Source organism: Belonocnema kinseyi, chromosome 10 (assembly GCF_010883055.1).
Source record: "Belonocnema kinseyi isolate 2016_QV_RU_SX_M_011 chromosome 10, B_treatae_v1, whole genome shotgun sequence".
Lineage (NCBI taxonomy): Eukaryota > Metazoa > Arthropoda > Insecta > Hymenoptera > Cynipidae > Belonocnema > Belonocnema kinseyi.
Genome location: NC_046666.1, coordinates 5,458,264 through 5,463,610, shown reverse-complemented (window position 1 = coordinate 5,463,610; position 5,347 = coordinate 5,458,264). Strand labels below are relative to the sequence as shown.

The 5,347-nt window shown below is 22.2% G+C and overlaps 1 protein-coding gene across 2 annotated transcripts in view; it reads right to left on the bottom strand.

Annotated features, from left to right (window-relative positions):
* LOC117182201 (phosphoinositide 3-kinase adapter protein 1) overlaps nt 1-5,347 on the bottom strand; it is a 187,806-nt gene that overhangs the window by 50,449 nt on the left and 132,010 nt on the right. The gene's annotated exons all lie outside the window — the stretch shown is intronic.

Sequence of the window (5,347 nt, the reverse complement as noted above, 5' to 3'; positions counted from 1 at the left end):
GGATCGTCTATCACTACGTTACCACTTTAAGGGGAGGGGGGGCAGAAACCCAATGTTGGTAATTCGAAGGGGAGGGGGGTCCCAGCCAAAGTTACGTTACACGTAAATTAACCTTTTAGAATCTAGACAAATTTTTTTCTTCTAAAAGTACATATTTTTGTTTAAAAATTTATGTTTTTAGTTGAAAATTCAACTTTTTGTTGGAAAATTCTTGAATTTTATTAATAATTCGTCTTTTTTGGTATAAATTTTATTAATCTTTTTGTATAAAAAGTCATCTTTTTTAGTTGAAAACTCTACTTTTCGATTGAGAATTCTTGAATTTTTGTTAAAAATTCGTTGTTTTTTTTTGGGTAGAAAACTAATCTTTTTCTTACAAAAATTCTTCTTTTTTAGTTGAAAATTTAACTTTTTGTTAGAGAACTCTTGAATTACATTGAAAATTATTTTTTTTTTGCAGTAAATTAATCTTTTTGTTTAAAAATTATTTTTTATTTACAAATTCAACGTTTTGGTGAAAATTCTTAAATTTATTAAAAAATCGTATTTTTTATAGTAAATTAATGTTTTTTAGTTGAAAATTCAACCTTTTTTATGAGAATTAAATTATTTGGTCAAGAATTCTTGAATTTTATTGAAAATCCGTTTTTTTTCGGTAGAAAAATAATCTTTTTGTCACGAAAATTTTTCTTTTTAGTAGATAAATCAACATTTTGGTGGAGAACTCTTGAATTGTATTGAAAATTATTCTTTTTGGTATTAATTAATCTTTTTGTTTAAAAATTCTTTTTTTATTTTCAAGTTCAACGTTTAATTGAGAATTCCTAAATTTGATTGTAAATTCATATTTTTTGTTAATAAATGAATCTTTTTGTTTAAAAATTATTTTCTACCTGGCAATTCCACTTTTTGGTTGAGAATCCTTGAATTTTTTTAGAAATTGTTTTTTTTTCGGTAGAAAACTAATCTTTTTGTTACAAAATTCCTTTTCATTTGCAAATTCAACGTTTGGTTGAAAATTCTAGAATTTCATTAAAAAATCGTTGTTTTTTTTTGTAGTAAATTAAATTTTTTATTTAAAAATTCTTGTTTTCAAGTTGATGATTCACCTTTTTGGTTGAGAATTCTTGATTTTTGTTTAAAATTTGTCCTTTTCGGTAGAAAGCTAATCTTTTTATTAAAGAAATTATTCTTAATTAATTTAAAACTCAACTGTTTGATTGAGAATTCTTAAATTTTATTGAAAATTTATTTTTTGTTGGTAAATTAATCTTTTTTTTTAAATCTTTTTTGCTGGAAATTTCACGTTTTAATTGAAAATTCTTGAATTCAAGTAAAAATTAATATTTTTTTGCATTAAATAAATCTTTTTTAGTTGAAAATTCCACATTTTTGTTTGGAATTCAACTTTTTGGTTGAGAATTCTTTAATCTTATTGAAAATTCGTCTTTTTTGGTGTAAATTAATCTTTTTGTTTAAAAATTGATGGTTTTTTTTTAATTTGGTAATTTCTACTTTTTGGTTGAGAATTCTTGAATTTTTTTGAAAATTCGTCTTTTTCGGTAGAAAGCTAGTCTTTTTGTTAAAAAAAATTATTCTTACTTAGTTAAAAACTCAACTGTTTGGCCGCGAATTCTTAAATTTTATTGAAAATTCATCTTTTTTAATAGTGAATTAATCTTTTTGTTTATAAATACATTCTTAACTGAAAATCCCACTTTTTGGTAGAAAATTCTTGAATTTTAATAAAAACTCTTATTTTTTGGCATTAAATTAATATTTTTTGGTTCAAAATTCAACATTTTTGTTTGAGAATTCAACTTTTTGGTAGAGAATTCTTGAATTTTAATAAAAATTCTTATTTTTTGAAATTAAATTAATATTTTTTGGTTCATAATTCAAATTTTTTGTTTGAGAATTTCACTTTTTGGTTGAGAATTCTTGAATTTTATTAAAAATTCTTATTTTTTGGCATTAATTTAATATTTTTTGGTTCATAATTCAAAATTTTTGATTGAGAATTCAACTTTTTGGTTGAGAATTCTTGAATCTTATTGAAAATTTTTCTGCTTTGTTGTCAATTAATCTTTTTCTTTAAAAATTGTTTGTTTTTATTTTTTTATTTGAAAACTGTGCTTTTTGGTAGAGAATTCTTGAATTTTATTGAAAATTCGTCTTTTTTGGTAGTAAGTTAATCTTTTTGTTTAAGTTTTTTATATTTTCAGTTAAAATTACAAATATGTAGTTAATTCCTCCTGGATTTGATTAAAAATTTGTCTTTTTGGTAGTTTTGTAATAAATAAAAAGATTAATTTACATCTTTTTTCTCAAAAAACCATCTTTTTTAGAATAAAATTAAACCTTTTGGCTGAGAATTCTTGAATTTCATTCAAAATTCGTCTTTCTTAGTATTAATTTTGTTTAAAAATTCTTCTTTTTTCTATGTAAATTCAACTTTTTGTTTAAGAACTCTTGAAGTTTATTAAAAATTCGTCTTTTTGGTAGTAAGTTAACATTATTTAGTTAAAAATTTAACTTTTTGATATAAACTTCTTGAATTTGAGCAAAAAACTGTCTTTTTTAGTACTAAATTCATATTTTTCTTTAAAAATAATTTTATTTATTAAAAGTTTCCTCTTCTTTTTGGTAGTAAATTAATCTTTTTGTTTGAAAATGTCTTCTTTTTTAGTTGAACACTCTAATTTTCGGTCAAGAATTCTCGAATTTTGTTAAAAATACGTTTTTTTTTTGGAAGAAAACTATTCTTTTTGTTTAAAATATTCTTCCTTTTTAGTTAACAACTCAACTTTTTGGTTGAGAACTCTTGAATTATATTTTAAAATATTCTTTTTGGTAGTAAGTTAATCTTTTTTTTTTAATTCTTTTTTATTTGCAAATTCAACGTTTTGGTTGAAAATTGTTGAATTTCATTAAAAAATCGTTCTTTTCTTGTAGTAAATTAAACTTTTGATTTAAAAATTATTTTTTTCTAGTTGAATATTCACCTTTTTGGTTGAAAATGCTTGAATTTTGTTAAAAATTTGTCTTTTTTGGTAGTAAATTAATCTTTTTGTTTGAAACAATATTTTTTAGATAGTTAAAAACTTAACTGTTTGGTTGGGAATACTTAAATTTAATTAAAAATTATTTATTTTATTAGTAAATTAATCTTTTTGTTTAAAAATTCTTCTTAGCTGAAAATTCCACTTTTTGGTTGAAAATTCTTGAATTTTATAAAAATTCGTCTTTTTGTACAGAAATTTAATCTTTTTTGGTAGAAAATGCAACATTTTTGATGAGAATTCAACTTTTCGCGTTAAGAACTCTTCAATTTTGTTAAAAATTCGTTTTTTTTTCGGTAGAAAAATATTCTTTTTGTTTAAAAAATTCTTCTTTTTTAGTTGACAATTCAAGTTTTTGGTAGAGAACTCTTAAATTTTATTGAAAATTCATCTTTTTTGGCATTAAATTAATCTTTTTTAATTAAAAATGCAACATTTTTGTTGAGAATTCAACTTTTCGGTTGAGAATTCTTGAATTCTCTTAAAAATTCGTCTTTTTCGGTAGAAAGCTAATCTTTTGTTTAAAAAATTATTCTTACTTAGTTAAAAACTCAACTGTTTGGTCGACAATTCTTGAATTTTATTGAAAATTTCATATTTTTTGGTAGTAAATTAATCTTTTTGCTAATTAAGTCGTATTTTTTTAGTTTAAACTTAAAATTTTCGTTTAAGAACTCTTGAATTTCATTAAAAATTCGTCTTTTTGGTAGCAAACTAACCTTATTTAGTTAAAAATTTAACTTTTTCGTATAAGCTTTTTGAATTTGATCAAAAAACTGTCTTTTTTGGTAGTAAATTCATATTTTCCTTTAAAAATTTATCTTTTTAGTTGAAAATTCAATCTTTTGGCTGAGAGTTGTTGATTTATGTTAAAAAAATTTGCGATAAAAAATTAGTATTTTTGTTTGAAAAATTATCTTTTTAGTTAACAATTTAACAGCTAGGCTTTAAATTCGAACTACTATCTTAAAAATAAAAAAATTAATTTGGTTGATTGTTAAAAATTCAACTTTTGGCTGAGAATTCTTTAATTTGATTGAAAATTGGTCTTTTTTAGTAGTAAATTAATTTTTTTGATTAAAAGGCATTCTTTTTAGTTTGAAATTGAACTTTTGGGTTGAAACTTCTTGGATTTGATTAAGAGTTCGTCTTTTCTTGGTAGTAAATTAATTGTTTGTTAAAAAATTCTTTTTTAGTTGAAAATTCAACGTTTCCGTTGAAAATTCTTGAATTTCATTAAAAAATCCTTGTTTTTTGTAGTAAATTAAACCTTTTATTTAAAAATTCTTCTTTTTCAGTTGAATATTCACCTTTTTGATTGAGAATTCTTGAGTTTCGTTAAAAATTTGTGTTTTTTTAGTAGTAGTAAATTAATTTTTTTGTTTGAAAATTCATCTTTTTGACTAAGGGTTCTTGAATTACGTTGAAAATTCCTTCCTTTTCGGTAAAAAAATTAACTTTTCTTAAAAATAAAATATTTAGTTTTTTAATTCGTTCTTAAAAATTCATCTGCTTGGTTAAGAATTCTTAAATTTTGCTGAAAAATTTTCTTTTTGTAGTAAATTGATTTTCTTGTTTAAAAATGCATATGTTCTTATTTGAAAATTCAACTTTTTGTCGGAGAATTCTTGAATTATATTAGAAATTCTTTTCTTTTGATAGAAAATTATGCTTTTTGTTTAAAAATTCATCCTTTTAGATGAAAATTAACCTGTTTTGTTGAAAAATCCTTCATTTGTTGTTAAAAAATCACTTTGGTAATTGAAAATTTACCTGTTCCATTTTTTGTCGAAAATGGTTCTTTTTTAAATAATAATTTTACTTTTTATTAAAAATGAACTATTTTGTTAATTTGTTTTTTAATTAATATTATTTTATTCAAAATTCAACTTTTGGGTTGAGAGTTTTTTTGGAAACTGGTCATTTTATCTGAAAACTTCAGTAGTTTAGTTTTTAAAAAATCAATTATTTGTTAGAAAGTTTGTTTGTTTTTTATAATTAAAAATAATTTTTTCTTTGATTAAAAAGTAGAACTGTTCCATTTTTGTTTAAAAATATACCCTAATTTCTCTTATTTCTCCTTCTCTTATTTGCCTTCACTTTTCATATTTTTCGATCTCCCCTACATTTCCTCTCCTCATTTCCCCTCATTTGATCTACTTTCCCTCCTCTCATTTCCCATACTCCCTCCTCATTTTTTCAAAATGCCTCTACTACTCCCTTAATTTCTCCACCTTCCTCACACCTCATCCCCCCGACTTCCCCTTATTTCCCCCACTTTTTTA